General features: G+C 36.6%; 1 protein-coding gene across 8 annotated transcripts in view; it reads right to left on the reverse strand.

The window, feature by feature from the left end:
• The window catches only part of ATXN7 (ataxin 7), a 92,371-nt gene that overhangs the window by 72,958 nt on the left and 940 nt on the right, over positions 1 to 18,473 (reverse strand). For 4 of the 8 annotated variants that reach the window (XM_054837748.1, XM_054837750.1, XM_054837751.1 and 1 more), the window contains exons 2-3: positions 11,108 to 11,178; positions 949 to 1,041 (exon numbers count right to left, since the gene is read on the reverse strand). The gene's annotated coding sequence lies outside the window, so the exon portion shown is untranslated. Of the gene's footprint in view, positions 1 to 948; positions 1,042 to 11,107; positions 11,179 to 14,067; positions 14,195 to 14,838; positions 14,911 to 18,473 lie in introns of those variants that run through there. The other 4 variants (XM_054837749.1, XM_054837746.1, XM_054837747.1 and 1 more) reach the window with 3 other exon arrangements.

Consider the following 18,473-nt stretch of genomic DNA (forward strand, 5'->3'; position numbering starts at 1 on the left):
GAGCCCAGATTAACTCTGCCACTTAAATAAGTTCTGCAGACCAGCTCCATGCTAACCGTAATGGCCTTTTCTTCTGCAATCTATTTTAAGATATATTAAAAGATGATTTGCACAGCAAATACTAGCCAGGCTGTAACAGACTGGATTCTTCAAGTCTGTGCATAAGAAAAATGCAAACTGAAAGTGAAGTCTTTTCTTTCGTGATGTGAAGCAAAAATATACAAAACGGTGAAATGCATGTGATAACAAAGAGTAGAGATAAATGTAAAGGAAACAGAGAAAGAAACATATTATTTCAATCAATTAGCAGTACTTGATAAAATACTCTGCACTAGCAGCTTTTTAGCCAAATTTTCCATTTATTATCATAATTTTCTCTTTTTCCTAACGTTCTGCCAGGAACGCCAGTCACGGAGAAGAACCCCACTGTGTTAGGCAACTGCACAGTCTTTGCCTCAGTTTACAATTCTACTTTCTGAACTTGTAAGATAACAAATATGGTATATACCAGAGCCTAACAGCCTTCAAACGCTTTAAACGATCATGGAAACGTGGAAATAGACAAAAATAATTATTCGGAAAAAGAAGTTTAACATCTTCTAAGATATAATAAATAAATTAAGATTATATGCCCATCTGCCACATCTTACTTGTCCAAATCACTTCATCTAAGTGACTGAGATATATAATCCAACTTACTTTTATCTTTTTAAGTTTGACCATTCCATGCATTGAACTCCCTTTAGGTTGATGGTTAAGGTCACCTTATTTCCCACTGAAACATATATTAAACACCTGCATTTTTTAAAAAAAGTCTTCCCACTGCATCTGGTAACACTTCAGCCTTGCTTTGCAACCCTGCTAATATCCTGTTCTCCACGCTTCTCACATCTAAAGTATGTGAATATTATGCTTAAGGAAAATATTTGGGTAAGCATGTCACAGTACCTTGAAAGTATGGTGAATCGCTGGGTTGGTTTATCAATTGATCTTCATCTGTTCAGATTTTGGAAGCTTTTTCTAACTTGTACCTGATTAATTCTGAAAGACAACAAAAAGAATACAGCAGTAAGATATTTAAAACCTTATCTCCCTTTCATAACTATAAATGTATCTATTTAAAAACTAATACGCAGTATTTTATCAATTTCACAAATACAGTTTCTGCAATGGATTTAAAATTGAAAGGTAAGCAGGGAGCTGTTATGAACTCTTATGTACAGAGCAGCTCTTTAAATGGCAGCCTGACATTACCAGAAAGGTATGCATTGGATGAAATCTCAATCTTCAGCCCAGTTACTGCACTTACATCGACTATTACTGACCAGATTTCCAAGCAGACGGTTGTGTCTGTATCACAAGCTGGTAACACAACAGCGCTGGATTTTCTACACAGGATTTTTCTAGAATATAGCACGACTCCAACAAGAGGGCCTCTCACTACGCAGTCATTGACATTTTTACCACCATGTCATAGAACGCGGATAGCTAAAAATGATCCCTCACGTAATAGTCATTAGTGACTATTACTGTATCGCTGATGAAGAATTTAACAAAAAATAGAGATGCACAGATTGAGGCCTTTCCCACAAAAGGAAATTCTATCATCTCAAGCTCAGGTTTTTAAAATCCTTTCATTTAATGCTTACAAACTTATTGTTTATATAAACCAAATTTAAGCACGGTTTGCTTTGGTTTAGCATAAACCAATGCCTAATTGGTTAAACCTAAAACAAAGTCCTGTTAAAACTTAAAAAAAATTCACTCAGCCTTGTGCACAGGTTATAAAAATCAGTTATTTGATCTTTACTGTAAGTGCTTTGAAATTAAACTGGTGATTTTTTTACATCTACTAAAAAGTCATGAAGATAGATATAAATAAGCCAATCTTGCATGGGGACCAGATGACACTTCAGAGAAAACTATTTTTTTCCCCTCCAAGGATTAAAGTCCAGACAAGAGGAATGCAGTCCAAGAGGGCATCCAAGCCGTCCCACAGGCTGTAGGGCTCTGCCCCAGCGGAAGGTGCAGAACGAAGCTTTTCCTGGCTTCTGCTGCTCCTCCTGGAAGCTGTCTGCAAACTGAGTTCATGTCTTTAAATTCTTCTTATGCACTGAGGATAAACCCCCTTTTATTTTTTTACTTTTAAACTGCAGCTTAGCAGCTGACACTATCTTGACTGAGATCACCTACAGATATATTTACTATTTCTAAGCTTTACTCTGCTCAATGACATACTTGATCCTAAGAAGCACATCCGAGCTTAATTATAGTTACTCCATAAAATCCAGAATATTCTTGTCTTCAGTGAACAACACTTAAGAGCAAGCCCAGTATTATTTTCTCTCTTTCCTCTGCAGTCATTGTTCTGCTCTACGGTTAATAAAAATGATTGTTAACAAATTTCTACGCTAGTAGAAGTCTCAGAAAACATTGTATTTCCTGGTTACATATACAAATCTCATTGAATACTACAGTATAAAGCTTTCTCTTCAACTCTTGCTGCCGCTCACTGGAAAAAGCAATGCAGTGTTTGTCAAAAATATATTTTTCCCTCCATCTGCTTAGGACAGGAGACTCTGAACATATACGGACAGTCACCTTTACAGAAGATCGTTCAATGTTTAGTCTCAAAGTCCCAATCCCTTCAAGCATATGTCCTCCCTGGTGTGGAAGTAACTCACTCCATCTCTACCCCAGTTTCTTCAGGGGATATGGGAGCTCTACATGGAAAATGCCCTTTCTTTCATCCTCATGTAAATGTTATGAGTTACATTAAAAATGAGTTCCATTGCTTCATGCAAAAATGAAAACAAAATATCTATAAAACAGAAGACTTCTCCAAATACTTAAAAAACTAGGAACAGGGCAGTAAGTAAATGGTAAGTACAAAAAAGGGACCAGATGAGGGTGAAGGAAGAAACAGCAAAAATTTTATTCCTAGATATGTGAGATCAGAGCACACTATGTCACCACCTGCAAATTTTGCTGTAGGGATTACATCTGGAGTTGAGTTTGAAGGAAGTTAAGAGAGTAAGTTTCAAAAGAGTAAAGTGACAGCTTAACGACCCTTTAAAGAGAAGTATTTCTCTGGATAATGGGTGGCAAAGAACAGGAATGATTCTTGTTGAGAATTTACAGCAGTTCAATTACAGCCACAACTGTCAGCAAAGAGTAATGCAAAGAAGGGATGGGATGATTGAGAGTAAACCAGGAGGATCTCTCTCCAGAAGGTAAGCACTTTGGTACCCTGGAAAAGGGAGAGCTATCGAAAGATGGAAAGATGACAAAAATAGTCAAAGCGGTAATCCAAGAAAATGGAAAAAGGCCTGCATTGTCAAACCAACAAAGCAGACTTAGCATTCTGTCATTGTCCATGCCCAACTACCAAAGAAACTTGGTTGCAATTGCTATTTAATACTTTGAGGAGTTACTGATAGGCAAGACAGGAAACCACAGCCTGGCAGAGCAAAAGCTGTATCCCAGTCAAAATTGTGTCTATGCAGACGTATATAATAAAGGCACAGTTATGATGACTAATGTGTATTATCCATTTAAGGGAAACATACTTACATGAAAATTGTATGTGCAAAGCAATTCATTAAAATAAAGGAAATGTAAATGCATGTGATAAAGCACCCTTAACTTTTGAAAGTATCAAAACTAATGCCTCAGCTAACCAAACTCCTTTAACTCTTTTTCTTTTCAGCTGTCAGAAACAGGCACCGAAGAACGCGTCTAAATTTTGGAACATTCTTTCTCCTTTGTTATCTACTAAACACCCAAATTTATGATGAAATACAATGTCTAGATTTATATAAACAAAGATTTGGACGTGCTAGGTATGATTACCCCAATACTGGGCTTCATTTAGACATTTTCTTTATGGGGATAACCTAATGAGGTCTTATTCTGCCCCTTGGAAAAATGGGTGCAGGAGGTGTGTGTTGCAGGAACACAAGCTGGGCAGCAGAAGGCTAGAGGCTGCTAGGAAGAGTAAATCAGAGCAATTATCTCATTTGTGCTGGAGACTGACTCAGGACCCACCAACTACAGAATCTCAGGGGGTCAAATGGTGTAAGAACTGAGCTCTACCAATTACATAATTGGCCCTTCTATGCCCCTCAGGAGAAACAATTCTTTACCTCTTCACAGATTAAAAAATAAGTACCCGCCGCATGCTTCAAATAGAGATTAGATACCAAACTTCTGTAAATAACAATTGCAAAATTGCAGCATCTCAAGATTTCATATAGTTCCTATGTATATCAATATAAAATATTTCTCAGAATTACCTAAATATTTACTGTTATTTGTGCAAACATAAATGCAACAGAATATTTGGTGCAAAATATAATAATGATACAACTTATTCTGAAACTACTTCAAACATGCATAGGTATTTTCATAGATAATGAGAAGGGTCAAAGTTAAAAACTAATATCTTAGTTACTAAATAACTAATATCTTAGTCAATGGAGAAGCAACACCACCTGTTGGATTATTCTAAATAAATTGATAAAAATTGCAAAATAATTACGCACAGCAAAGTGCACTTGAGGGGTCTTAACTTTGACTACTGTCATTTTCCTTTGTTTAATGGCAACAGGAACAGATTTGCATTCATTATTTTCCTCAACAAACCACGTTGTCACTAATTTTAGTTTTATCTTCCAACAATTTCTCTTTTAACTTAGAAGTCTTCTTTAGCAGTAAGACTAACAGTCATAAGAAGCCTTTGCATATTGCACTTCAATCCTTTAAGTACAACCACACAAAGCATAGAACAGAAAGGTTAAAAACCACTTGGTTTCAAAAATAATGAACGTTATTCTATAAGCAAGTATCTTGTCTTGTATTTCAAAACATCTGCATCTTGCAGTATGATTTATACCACCGTTTGAAAGTTCAATCCATAAAACACATTAGCTTACTGTAGCAAGCTAAGATAAATAAGGACAGTTGAAATTATATTTCTAAATTTCTTTTAAAATGGTATTTATATACATCTGTAGAGAAGAAAAAGATATGTTCTGCATTTTATGCCATAGGAATATTTCATACGAATTACAACTTGTATTACATCAGAAACACAAACAATAAAAGACTGGTTGCAAGCAATAAGACACTGGACATCAGGATTTCCATTTTTTTAAATAAATAAAATCCTGACTGGCTCATTTAAAAGGGTGCATGAAGTAAAGCAGTAATGTTAAAAATAATATACAAATGCCTAATAGAAACATACTTTTCAAGACAGAAAGGCACAGCTAAGCAAGACAATGCAGAGTACATGATTAACAAGATTTGCAAAATTTATTACCGAGCTTCTCTGTTAAAGGTAATATTATTCAAACTACACCGTCACGGTTATTGCAGATTAAAGATTTCAAATTAGCTCCTCATGTATATCATTATTGTGAGTGGTTGCATTTTATCTGTCTAATTTTAAATTACTGCAGGCAGATGAAAGTCATCTTAAAATCTGATTCATAATTTAGGTACCATATCACTAACCTTAACAGAGATGCTGGTTCTTACACAGGTACACCACTATTCTCAATGTAAACAAAGGACACTGCCATGCACCCCAGGCTAAGGATGTCAGCATTTTTCAAACACCTTTCTGACTGTTCCATTTTATGGTGATGCAATATGACCTACATTTTCAATGGCCAAAGAGAGACAGAGAGATAGAAAGGGAGGAGATAGAGAAAAGAAAGACAGACAGACCTTTGCTGTCCTTACCCTCCATTAACTACAGCTTTAACTGTCCCTCATGGGGATGGGAATGGGCAAGAATAAAAGCAGAATAACCTTATGGTAAATTCTGAATAAGAAGCTGAAAGATGGGATAGCATAAGAAACAGCAAGACTTTTTTTTCCTACAATCCTGTGAACAAGTACATAGTACTACCCGCAACAGGAAAGAACAGTAGAATCAATAATTTCATAATCAGTTGCCAGTACAAAGCTGTCTGTAATACAGATGCTTATTTTACCACCTTACATTTCCCATCATGTTCCTACCGGTTCAGTTCTATGTATTCTTTTTAGATCTCAAAACGAAACGCAAAATAATCCACATCATTATCATCATTTTTACAGCCAGAGAAATTGAGGAAGGAGGAGTGATTTGCCCACAGTTACCTACCGGGCCCAAGGCAGGGTTGGGAACAGAAAGCATCACTCTTCATTATCTCTGTACTGCGCAATCTATCAGGGACTGTGATACCTGTCATCCTAATATATAGTCTTGACATAATACCAGAATTATCTCTATCTTGTCTTGAACATGAACTTCACACAGAAAACTGTACTAAATGACTGCTAACTCTCAGAAAGCTTTCCCTCACAAACGATAGATAGTCCACATTTCTCAAACCGGCTCTGGAAATGCACTTGATTGTGTGTTGTAAAACTTGGCAGAAAATGTCAATGGTATTTTTCATTATAAACATGTAAAAATAAAGAACTAATTAAAGCTTTGGTCACTTTTTTCATTCTTCTGCAATTAAAGAACCTTTCCTTTCAAAAAAAATCAGTAGTTTTCCAGTTAAACTAGTGCATTAAGAAATTAAAAGCTTGTTGCTAGGATGGTATTAAGCAAAAATCAAGATCTTCTGATTCTCAGTTACTCTTTTTTAGTGGCAAAATGTCCTGCAGAACATTTGCAAAGAGCTTACAGGATCACAGTCCCTTTGCTAATGCTGGTAGTTAATGCAACATGCAATGTAACAGTAAATCATTTTCTTATTATTGAAACTGAAGGCCAAAACTTGATCTTAAGTATACCTCTGTAAATCCAGAATGACTCCAGCCCTTTCCAAAGAGTTTCTTGGGATTTGCACATACGTAAACAAGACTGTAATTTGGCACTGCGTTTGAAACCAGAGATCAATAAAGCATATAGATTAATTCCTGGTTTTGAACTGTATTTATTATAACAATAGCTTTCTTATCAAGCAGTATTCATCTCATGAGGTGCAATCATCCCTACACAGCAAGGGCTGAGAAACTGTCATTCCTTTGCTTGAGTGCTGCTGCCTTTTCTAACTGCAATGGTATATCAAACTGTTTAGTAGTGACGAGTTAGGAAGGCAAACAACACCTATTCAAAGAAAGGGAGAGAAAAAACTCAAAGCCCATCCTCCTTTAAAGAGATGAGACAGAGGGGAGAGTCAAGAGACAGATTGCTAACAAGTATGAAGGAAAGAAATTACCTATAACATGATGGGAAGGAGTTTGGAACTAAGAGAGGATGGACACTGCCAAAGGAGGATGGGGAGGCAAAAGACACAATGTCTTAAGCAAAAAGAGAACTATTTCTCTAATAACATGTGCCCATGAGACTGTGAGAAAATCCTTATTCAATTAAATAAGATTACAATCACACATCCCTCCACTCCCATTATCCCTGGCTGCATCTTGGTCAATCTATTTTACTCTTTGAAACAGAATTTAGTGAGAAACTGGTATTTCTTCCATTATAAACAAATTTATTTTTGTTAATCTAGGACAAAGTCTTGCTGATATAAAAGAAATCTCTTCACTATTGTCAGCATTACTAAAGCTCTCTTTGTGAATGTTTCACTGCAACATATTCTCAGTTTCTCTTACTTTGCCCCTTTTTTTTTCTTTTTTCCTTTCTTCATAGTATCTCTGCTGCAGTTTGGAAGGGGGAGAAGCTGAGGTGACACTTTTATTGCTGTGCAACACCATAAAAATTCCAAGTAGAGAAGCCAACTAGTGCAGAGACTTGCAGGGTCCAAGCCAAGCAACTCAGAATGATCCTTCCCTTTGCCTACCAGTGACTGCCATCTAGAGACAGAGTACACTGCCTCACAGGAAACACAGTATTGGTAACAAGGAGAAAAATGTTAGAGCAATGAGAGAAATGTTAATCCCATTCAAAAAAACCCAAGAACTCACATTCTAGAAAGCTACGACTAGCTTAAAAAATTAAATTGTTTGGGTTTCTCTTCTTAACATGCCTTCTGACTAACGAGCATTTGTCCCACACCTCCCTGCTTTTCTCTGAAAACTGCAATTGCATTTTGTTACGAACACTCAAGTTGTACACGTGGGGAAAATATATGTAAAGTACCACTACACTGCTTTTCAAGGAAATCCTTTGTTTCAGATTGTTTGCTAAGAAACATGCTAGGCCATGCTAAGAAACCAAATACAAAACTTCATCATTAGCGGAAGATGCAGCAGTCACCTTTCAAAGACTACCTGTGTAAAAATGCTGACAAAGCTTTAACATTAATGACATCAGTGATACTAATGAGAGCAAAAATGTCTTTCTAGTGGCATGAAACTTAATTTAAAACTTAATTTAAAAACCATTTTCATTTTAAGAAATACATTCACACTGACCCAAATATACTAGTGGCTTAAATATCTACAAAAGCCCACTCAGGCCAACAACATTTCTTACACACTGTAAATTTGACACATATTTATATACTATATTAGTTCACAGCTATTTATTATACTATATTAAAATAATGGTTTTTTCTAACTACTGCTACTTACGTAGCTATTAATAGGGCACTCAATAGTCAAGCATCAATCAAACAACCTCTAGACGGTCCTCAACTGAATAAAAGGAAGGATTTTTTGGTGGCTATTTACCTGGAGAATACAGTAATTTGCATTTTAACATATTCCCAGTACCAGTTACCTTCTCTCTGCAAACCATAGACTGATATGAAGCCACAGCTGTGTAAGTGCTAGCATACTCTTTAGTTATTAAAATCATTTATTAGCTATGGCTAATAATGTCTAGTGAAGAAACTAATTCTCCAGTTTCCTCACTCTTCTGCTCATGGTCAAGAAGACTTGTAATGAAGCATTGTAAGAACACACGATTTCTTCTCACATTTATCATTGTAATAGATATGCAACCTCCAGGTCACACGGTATACCTCCTCTTACTGCTAGTCCCACTAAGAAATTAATTTTTCCTAAGGGGATACATATTCACAGATAAAATAAGTGGGATTACAAAGCTTGCTGTTGAACCTACATATGAACCAAATGTCAAGTTGTAGTCTATGGAAATCACCAATTTCTACCTCGTGCATGCATAGGGTGAGCTGGAAAAACTGCTCATTCAGATCCACACTCAGGCCACACCTCCTCCCCACAAGGCACTCCACGAATCCTCTGAGCTTTCCCAAGTAGAATAACAATTCTATATCTGACCTGGATGCAACATTACAGCAGAGAAGCGTATTTAAACAGGAGGAGGACAGGTATTCACTATAGCATTGTCCTGGAGGATGAAATGCAAGAAACACCACCCAAAACCCCAGACCCATTGAAAAACATAACTTTTAGTTGACAACTACCATAGCCTTTCTTACAGATCTAATAAATTCCAGTTGAAACAGAACTGCTAAACAGGTCACAGAGGTGGAAAAAGGGTTTCAGCGTGCATCAGTCTTGTACTCTGATGTTACTAAAACCTGTGCAGTGTGTAGTTAACCAAAGGAGGGATGGAAGGAACCTCCAAAGGTCAGACAGTCTGTCACGCAGCCCCAGGGCACTATAACTAAACTATCTGGTGGGAACAATACAGGTAATCGAACCTATTCTTAAAGACCTCAGGCAATGGAAGTGCCATTGTCCTGCCAGCTGATTACTCCAACCTTTCAATACTTCCACTAGAAAACCGTGTTTGTCCATCCAGAATCATCATTGTTGCAATTTGATCTATTTCTTCCCCTACCTGCCCCCTCGCTTTGCAATGCTCCTCAACAGATCTGTTTTCTCATTCTCTCAGTCTCCTCTTAAGGAATTGCCTTCTTTTGGCACTTGTTTATGCATCACGTTTTTCAGACCTTTAAGCAATTGCACTGGCGCCTCCACACTTCCTCTTACCTAATTTCATTCAATACAGATCCTGTTATCCTGCCTGTGTGCAGTTAATTCAAACTTCATTTCAAAACTAAAGGAGACTGAACAGTCCGACTTTCAAAAACTCAGGATCCTTAATAGTGTACGTATTTTTTTTATCTAACAAAGTTTAGGAAGCTCGGCACTCCTTCCATTTTAGTGTTTTGTAGTTACAAATAAACCAAGCAAAAGTACATGTGATATTCCTATCACTGTAAAAATTCAAGTCGTGTCCCTGAGATAATAAAATGTCATTATTATGGTGTGAGCACAGACATAAAAAGGAGGTTGGCCCCATTGCTCTGCAGCAAAACTACACACATTCCTGTTGATATCAGAGACGGTGCACAAAGAAGAGCTGGTGAAGCACTAGAAACATAGAAAGATGCTTGCCAAATGGAAAGGAAAAAAAATGTAAAAAATTAATCTGAAAGTGTCAAATCTTCACAAAGTATGACCACATAAAAGTGAGTTTTTTCTTTTATATATCCTCCAATATTACATTTATCTGCATAAACTCTCAACAGTTACATTTTCTGGTTTTGAAGTATTTATATTTCTAAAGAAAATTCTACTCTTAGACTTTAAACTCCCTGATAACAACAGACAACTATATCAGTGTCTCTTGACGAAGACACTTGCCTGGGAAGATCTTTGAGTTGACATCAGATGATTTTTGGCAAAAACGATCATTGAATTTCCAATGACTCTTTCCTCCTTTCTTAACAAAAAGGATAATGGACCCTAGCAAAGTCTGGGCCCTGCTGACAACTGGATTAGGAGAAATCATTCTTCCTTAACTACAGTGACACCCAGTTAATGTAATATGTTCCTATTTCTATAGCTTTGTCAAAAAAAAAATAAAATCACATTTTGACAGGAATTGCTATAATACTTTTCTTGACCACAACAAACAGTCCTCTACCCTACCCACACCTACTAGAAGCTGTCTTGTGCCAGGACTATTCGTTAATTATTTTTCCCCAAGCAATGACAGTATTGCAGCTGCTTAAAAGATACCAATCACCTGCACAAAAGCCAACAGAGAACAACTGCTTATTTAAAGACAACTATACTTGCCGAATAATTTTAAAAGGCCTCTTCAAGCGAGCAACACATTCTGATAGCATCCCTTTACACAGAAGAGCAACTAGGAGAACCACCACCAGAAAAAAAGATGCAGAATAGCAATTATACTCACTGATACTAGCAGAAAGAGAAGAAAATGTAGATTGCAAAATGGTTGTCTTTGCCAAATTTAGTAGGCCAGTCCTGAAAAGACACAATGGGGAACAGGCTCTATAAAGTGGCACTTACAAATAAAGAAGATTTTATAAGAATAATACAGTCATTAGGAAACTTGTTACCAGTATTATCATCGTATTACAAGTCTACACCAACATTTGAGAGGACTAGTAAAGTTCAAAATCCCTTCCAGAGCTTGCGAGACCAGGACAGACTTCTTTAACATATACATTTGAAAACAGTAGCTCTTGAGCCATTTCCTTCCATTTGTTTGATGACATAAACAACAGTTACAGGCAGTTGCTCCTGTTTGTGCAAGTCTTTCATGTAACAACAGGAAAGAAAAGCTTCACTAGAAAACCTGGCTGAAAATATCCTCCTATTCCAATCGTGGCAAAGTGGCTGCAGCTCAAGTGCAGTTTCGGTACTTTCAAGATTAAATTTCAAATTCATGACATTTAAAAAAAAAAAAGGTTTTAATATACATGCACACAATTTTATTCCAGGATATGTTATTGTTCAACACCATCCTAACTTTACATATACACCCCCCCCCCCCAAAACCACAAGAAGATCTCAAATATGAAAAAAAACCCACCAAACCATAACTGCCAAAGCGACACTGGAATGAAACTGAAGTGAAATTATTTACAATGAACCACAAAATCACAGGTGCATACTTATTATTAGAATGGCTTTGTTCTACTCTCATCTCTTACAAGCCAATCTTTATTCATTTAAGTTATAAAATCCAATTTATCTGCCTTGCCTCTTTTATTAGTTCAATTTTCTCCATGTATAATCAACATTTAATTTTTTTTATTAAAATAAAGGCAAAAGGCAGAGGACCAAAAAGGAATGCCTCATGGGTTTCAAGCATTCTGCACTAACATTTTGCAAAAAAAACCCCCAACAACAAGCAAAGGTGAATGTTTGTTTATACCAAGTCTCTACTAAAACATTATTACAAGACAAGTTACCTTGGGAGTTTTGTAAATACTATTAAGACTAATAACATTTTGGGCTTAATGTTCTGGGCACACATATAACCAGTTTCATATCTCAACTGAAAATTTATATGTATATATAAATACACACGTATATACACACACTTGATATGAAACATATTTTTTGTCCAATATTTACCAATGTTTGACATTAATTTTTCTATTTACCTTTTGCAACTCACCACAATAGTTTATGAAGCAGATTATTTTATCCCACAATTTGTTTTTTTTCTGTTTGCCTATACTTTTCAAGTCCAAATTCTATCCCTGCTTGCACATAAAATTCAGAAATCAGCAGGAAGGGACTCATACAACTTTGAACAGAATCTGATCTTCAGTTCAAATGTAATCTTTGCCACACTTGCACATTTTTCTTTTGCACTTCTGAAACTACTAGTTTGCTTTTATGGATTATTTCCTTAAATGCGTTAGTCCTCAGTCATCTAATATCTTCTGCGTTGGGCTATACCGTTGTGTTTAGTCTATCTTTCTGACAGCAACACCACCTCATACTAGTCAACAGCCTGGTGATTACAAAATTCACTCTGATGGAAAGAATTATGGGCATTAATCCCCTCAGGAAGGAGGATAGCTGGGTTGAAGTCTCCCACACATGTGGTGAGCAGTCTAGCGGATAACAGCTCTGCTAATGACGAAAAAGGAACCAGAACCATTGCCACCTCCTGGGTTTTGAAAGCAAAGATTGACCTTTGCTCTCTTTTTGAAAGAAAGGGCTTATGATCCTAATTTCAAGAGAGCGTGAATCCAAAATGCTCCCTAGAGAAAGGTGCTTAGCCCTGGATATAGGCAGAATTTAAGCACATTCCTACTTCGGCTACTGCATAGAAAATGTGCAGATTCATCATGTTCTTCAAGCTGCTCTGGTTAGTATAATTTTAATGAAACACCAGCAACTACTAAAGCATTTGGCCCCCTCCGCCTTCATGGAAACACGACCCACCTGGCCTCAGCCAGACCAACCTTCTGTTGGTACAACCAGCCTGAGAAACGTCAGGGAATGCCATAACCTGGATCTGCCCCTTCTGGACCTTAGTCTCTGCTGGAAAAGACCAGTTACCTTCTCCTCATACACCTCTTGAAACAGTTGTTTAAACCATCTGCTTTGATGGCAACTGAAGCAATAGTTTAGAAGACACATTTGGCCGACTCAGTGTTTTCCTTCAACATACGACATATTAAAACATAAAAGTGAGCAGGCATCACCAAAGCGTGCGACCATGCCTCCGATTATTTCTGTTTCACTGCTCAGGCTTGTACTTCGCTCAGAAATCAGAGGTGAGAACATGCTTCAGTGTATCATGTTTTATGGGAACTGTAAATTGTAGCTGTGCTTAAACACTACCCACTGACAGAGTTACTCTATTAAAAGAAAATAAACCATAAAATAATCCAAAGCAAAATATAAACCCAATTTAAAATGAGAAACATATGTTTATCTATATAGACCTGATACTCTCTTTCCTCATCTTCTGAGATAGAAGCATTTCTTCCAACATCTCTCCGTGACGAGGCCAAGCTCAAAGCCTTGTAAAATTTCTAGGTCTTCTTTTACAGATTTGGACCTCTTTTAAAAACAATAATAAATCCAACCAACCAACTTTTATTAAACTTTGAAAAGCTGACTCAGAAGCTGCGCAATAGCTCTGATTCAGCTTTCCTAGCCAAGTCAAAGCATTTGGCCACGTGATTCAGAAAACACCGATCTGAAGTCGGACAAGAGCTGCTTTCCAAAGGAGGAAATGCCTGTTTTCCCTTGTAATCTTTGTGCAAAATTTCCTCGGTAGCACTAACAGTTATTTATTTAAACATGATATGGGTAAATATGATATTCACAACTCTCTTATTGTTTATCCAATGTTTCAAGCCACAGTTAAATACAAACATTTACCATTTGGCCCGATGCCAACAAAGACGAATTATTCTTCTCAGTCAGTGTTAAAACTTCATTCAGCATCCAGCTCTTCCTCTGAAAGGTCTGGTATGCCACTGACGATCTTCAGGACACAATGTCAATGCTACCAAACCCATGAATTGAAGGATTGGGGAAGGAAAAATAAAAATATGCTTTTTTTTTTAGAAAAATAAAGAAATCCACACTGAAAACATCCTGCCAACAAACTAAGAGGCTACTAGACAACTGACTAATCCTGCCAAAAACAATTCCAAAAGAAGAAATGTCTGCTTCCTTACAAAATATACAAAACAAGAAATGCCACCATTAAATTACCCAACAGTCATTTTAAATCACAGAATGCAGACACTACATGGGATCTCCGAGGCATCGCATAGCCAGCTGAAGTCTACTGCATTAACGATTTCTAGATTAAAGGAAAAATCTAACCACCTAATGCATCCTGCAGCAGTTCCACGACACTGAGTTTCATGAGAAACCTGCTAAAAAGCCTTGACTTTCTTGCCGAATGGGAACCTACCAAGTCACTGGGAATAGGTATCAGGACCCAGTGTACTGCTTCCAACTTCTCATAATTCCACTGCCTCAATTAAAGCACCTTTCGACATGCATGCAAAGCATGCTTTTATTTGCTGGGTGCATCCCCGCACCTGTAAACTCAGTTTTCTACACTGAATACCTAAATTTCCAGTATCATGTAGTTTCAACTTGAGTTTGACAAGCTTTAATAAATTAGTGACAGATCACCTTAAAATATACAATAATTGATCTTCAAACTTCATAAATATTCAGTAGGATCCAGATATGAAATGCAGAAAGCTGTTACATAATTCCTCTGAAGATATCTGAAAAAGGGCAATATCAGAGTGTTACCTGTACAATCTAGATTAACCAAGAGACAGAGCCCTTACTTAGGAAAAAGTTATTTAAAAGGGCCATACAGCACTATTTTTTTTTAAATTACTAAGATAAGCTTTTGTCTCCCTTCACAAGAAAAGTGGTAGTAATGAAATGTCTTTATAACAAACACAGCATTTCCAGTACTTGTATTTTTCAAACTGCTTCTGTCAAAAATTCTGGAATTTTACATGCTGCTTTCAGTTACAAAGTGAAAAATAAGAAATAAAAACAATCCTGTGGCCCACAACTTGTGGTTACATTATTATCTGATAGGAGCCTGCTTTTTAAAGTACGGTATTAACAGTACATTTAATCAATCTTGGTAACACAGGCAGTAGACAGCAAAATTGATTACTGTTCAGATAATAAAATGTTGCATTTTAAAATTATTGTTATTGTCACTACAGTTGCAACAAGTATTTTCACTCTCCCTTCTCTTGTTATGTTGTAATTCTGTGAAAATGTGCTAGCTCTGCAGAAACACAAGGGTCCATGTTAGGAAAGCTTTTTACAAGGCTAAGAACCACATTGCTCAGTATCTTAAAAAAAAAAAAAAAGAAAAAAAAGAAAGAAAGCAAGCCTACTACTTTTTTATCCCAATCACTGGATTGAAAAAAATCAGGTTTATCTGCCAAAAGTGAATATTTTAATATCTGCAGAACTAGACAGCCAGTGTCTAAGAATTTTTACAGAATGAGATGACAAGCTTTTGAAACACTGGTGCTAGTTTTCAGGCTAAAGAAGACTGAAAAGAAAATATAACATTCTAACATAATTTAAAATCAGAAAACACGGTGACACCAATAGGTTAGCTTGCTATCTGTCTTGCACAAAATCATGGTACACAATCAACAAAGAAGTAAAAGACAGTGGTAAAAAGTAATGCTAAACATAGGCTTACAGAAAATAGGTCTCACTAAATAAATTTGGTATGGCTTTCTGACAGGAATATAGGTTGGACTGGATAAAAATACCTTGTAGTTTCTGACCTACTATACTTAGATCTCTGTAAGATTTAGTGCCACACAACAGTCTGATTTAGAAGTTATTCAACATGAAGAAAACCTGGAATCTAAAACCATCTCATAAATTATTAGGGCGGCTTAGGAAAAATATTTAAAATCCACCTCATCAATAGTTAAAGCTGTTTTCTTAGCTCTAAAAATCATAGCTCATTACAGCCTGGAATACTATAAAAAGCTTCTTCCCCTTTAACTTTTTCTGCAGTTGAAAAAAAATATATAAAAACAGTTAAAGAAAAGGGAAGGAGGTATAAAGTAAATTTAAACTTTGCCTTTCATAGATTTTTTTTTTCTTTTTCAGGAAAGAAAATCAACATTAACAGATTTCCCCAATAAAAAAAATAAAAATCTGGTGTACTTAAAAGCCCTTTTTCAGCAAAGAAAGGATACTGATGAGAAATCTGAGCCAGTTCCACACACATGTAACATCTTGCAGTACTAAACTTACCTAACTTATACTTCTTGTATCCAGAGTCACCTGGAAGCATTACAGAGGATCATTTAACACTTTTGACAAGGACAGGTGTGCAATAAATTATTATGTATAACCTGCTTCAGGGTCTTACCATATGGCACACATAAAGGAACTCAAGGAAAGAGGGGAAACGACACCACATTTAGCTTGGTGGAAAGCTTGCAGGCACAGGTACTTATTCCAAAAGAACTGGCACGGAGTAAGGTGCTATACCCTGTGCAGGACATTTTTTCCTATTGCACGAATCTCCAACACTGATGCCTTAAGGAAGGTCCAATGCTACCCATATTTCTGCCAGTCAGCTGAAGGATTATATAAAAGACTATAGCAGACAGAATCTGCACAGAATACACGAACTGGTGAAGGACAAATAAATTAGAGTAGGTCGACCCCACTCCAGAAGATCTACATCATACATGACACTGAATTAATGGGAAAAACATGCTTGTACACAGCTCAGTGCAACACACACTCCATACGTGTGAAACAAGGGTTGTCTCATACTTACAAATTGAAGAGCTTTACTTGGAAATGGAGAAAATCGAGACAAGACACTGTGAATACTCAAGTGTGTATAGAAACCTAGCAAGCTGGGACTGACTTCCTCGGCAAAAATGTCTTGTGGATGTTTAAAATGGCAAAAGAGAACAGTACATCAATACCTAGCCTTAGTGAGATGCTTGATGATATATTTACGAAGTTCTACTTCCCATTCTAAAAGAGAAAAGTTAATGAACATTGATGATGCCTGAAAGGCCTGTCTTAAAAAGAAAAATAATGGCTTTGTTCTCTAAATTGTTCTTATGAGTCTAAGACCCAGAACAGAGAATTTGTAAGAATCTTGTAATTAGTAACACATATGAAGACAAGAACAGCACAAAAGTCATTAAATATTATTAACTAATAATACGGACTGCTGTATTCTAAATTAATTACTCAAGGACTATCTATTTGTCATTGTGGAGAGTTTAATAAGACTATCTGACCAATACTGGAATGCTGAACAAAAAGTGAGAAATGATTATATTGGATTAAATGACAGAAAATAACACAAAAGTATTCTAATGTGACTAAACAAATTGCGGATTTTCACCTACAATAGTCTTCAGTTCAGATCAACTTCTCTCTGTGGTAGAAATGGAAAGGGCTCAGAAAATGGAAAGAGCTCAGAAAAGGGCAGGAAAAATTTTAAGTCTTTATACGACTGGATGCTTCAAGATGCTTAAGACTTGCAAGAGGCAATCAGTGGGTAAAGAGGGAAAGGCAGCAACAAATCGCACTGTATAAAATTTGTGCAGAGAAGTTCAGCTAGGTCGTCTTCTCACCCTGTGCCAAAACACTAGGGCTGTATCACAGTGACCAAAGCCTTAGAAAAACCAAAGGTTTTTGTCAAACCACCTATATTAAATGGCAACAAATTCAGAGCTCACAAAAGTGAGGGTTTTTAATAGCGCATACATAGCTTATGAATTCATGGTCTGTTCTTTGGCCCAAACTTTGCATAACTGAATACAGAGTTAGGTTTTCACATAAAATTATATCACTCACAAATCATATAATAATACATAAAAATTTCAAGAACAGAAATCACTTATCCAGGTTTTCTATGTTGGAAATTCTTTATTCTCAAAAGTTCAGGTGGAGTTTTAACGACTGCTCCCTGCAAGGCCTTCCCAATAGCACCTTCCAAAGAATCTGACCAGTTGCCTACTGAAGACAAAGTACTGGCTTGAAACAATCTACAAATCCATAAATAGCTGTTAAATGCCGCTATCCAGAACAAAAAAGCACCTCCTAATCACTCACAGCTCTAAAACCAGGAAAGCACAGATTACAGCACACACCTGCTTTGTTCTTTTCTTACCCTGATTTTCTCTACTACCCCAACAAACTACTTCAGTGTCCAAACCAAAATGAAGAGGGGATATGAAGGTGTCAGGCCCTGGCCACATGTCGCATGCACCAATACATGTACTACAATAACA

Source organism: Grus americana, chromosome 11 (assembly GCF_028858705.1).
Source record: "Grus americana isolate bGruAme1 chromosome 11, bGruAme1.mat, whole genome shotgun sequence".
NCBI lineage: Eukaryota > Metazoa > Chordata > Aves > Gruiformes > Gruidae > Grus > Grus americana.